Source organism: Bidens hawaiensis, unplaced genomic scaffold, assembly GCF_021521415.1.
Source record: "Bidens hawaiensis isolate Kalapana, Puna unplaced genomic scaffold, B.hawaiensis_p1.1 tig00009657_1, whole genome shotgun sequence".
Lineage (NCBI taxonomy): Eukaryota > Viridiplantae > Streptophyta > Magnoliopsida > Asterales > Asteraceae > Bidens > Bidens hawaiensis.
The window spans coordinates 985,878-986,975 of record NW_027491723.1 but is presented as its reverse complement, the minus strand read 5'-3'; the positions used below and the strand labels follow the sequence as shown (position 1 = coordinate 986,975).

The 1,098-nt window shown below is 37.1% G+C and overlaps 1 long non-coding RNA gene across 1 annotated transcript; it reads right to left on the bottom strand.

Annotated features, from left to right (window-relative positions):
* Positions 1-227: 227 nt before the first annotated feature.
* Positions 228-798, bottom strand: LOC143533223 (uncharacterized). The gene is made up of 3 exons (XR_013135315.1): positions 757-798; positions 622-689; positions 228-510 (listed from the first exon to the last, which is right to left on the bottom strand). It is a non-coding gene; the product is annotated as an uncharacterized LOC143533223 (long non-coding RNA).
* Between the last annotated feature and the right edge of the window lie 300 nt (positions 799-1,098).

Genomic DNA, 1,098 nt, shown 5'->3' with positions numbered 1-1,098 from the left:
ACATCGACAAATTAACCGAATTACCGAACCGATTAACCGAAAACTCATTGGTTAATTCAGTTGAGGCTAATGGCCGAACCGAACCGAATCATGCACACCCAGAATTACATATAGTACAATATAAAATAAATTTCTTACCTGCTTTACAGAAATCTAATGGCCAAATATGTTCCTTCGCAAATTTGCAAGCTCATTTGACAACAAACACATTGAGACCATCAACCTGCACAATATTATTAAGAAATTATCAATGAACAATTAATAAACTTTCACTTCCATCAAGATATTCAATGACCAAAAGAACCCAATCCTGGAGCATAATTTACCAAGTTTGTAATAAACAAAACTCTTCTTCATATTTATTTCTCGTGTATTTGGCCAATTTTTGGTGATATCGTTGTGACGAACTTGAAACAGGAAAACTTATCATGTCAAGGCATGTGGCTTTTGATGAGTCTCATTTCCCTTTTGCACCTACCATGTTTTCACCTTGACCATCATTGTGTTCATCTGCATGAGAATTATGAATGAACAAATTAATGAAAATATGAAGGCAACACCAAACACAAAACCAAATTACATATCAGTAACACAAAAATCTTGTGATAAACAATAACTTACTTAGATAGTATTAAGCGTTCACAATAATGAGCCATTGAATTTGAAAATTTCAAAAGGATGAGGCAAACCTGCATACATAAATATTAGATACAATGATATATTCAAATAAAAATCAATAATTTAACAAAAAAGGACCAAATCGGGTTGACCGTCCATTGTTACCCACGGCTGTCGCCGGATCGATTTTGGTTATTCGACCTCAGGAGTCGAGGCCTTAACAGCCACCACATTCCCCACCGGAACACCGCCACCGAAATGTAACCCGTCAATAGTAGCGGGAGCTACAGATGGTGGGGTTCCAAAATTGAACCCAACAACAGTAGGTGAAGATGATGGTAGAAGGTGAAGTGGAAACGATTTCTTGTGTCAGAAAGATGGTGGTGGTGTGTCATGGTTGATTTTGGAGATGAGTGGGGAAGGTGATGTAGAAAATGATGGTGGTGTGAGAGTAGATTTTGTGGTCCAATAATAACAAAG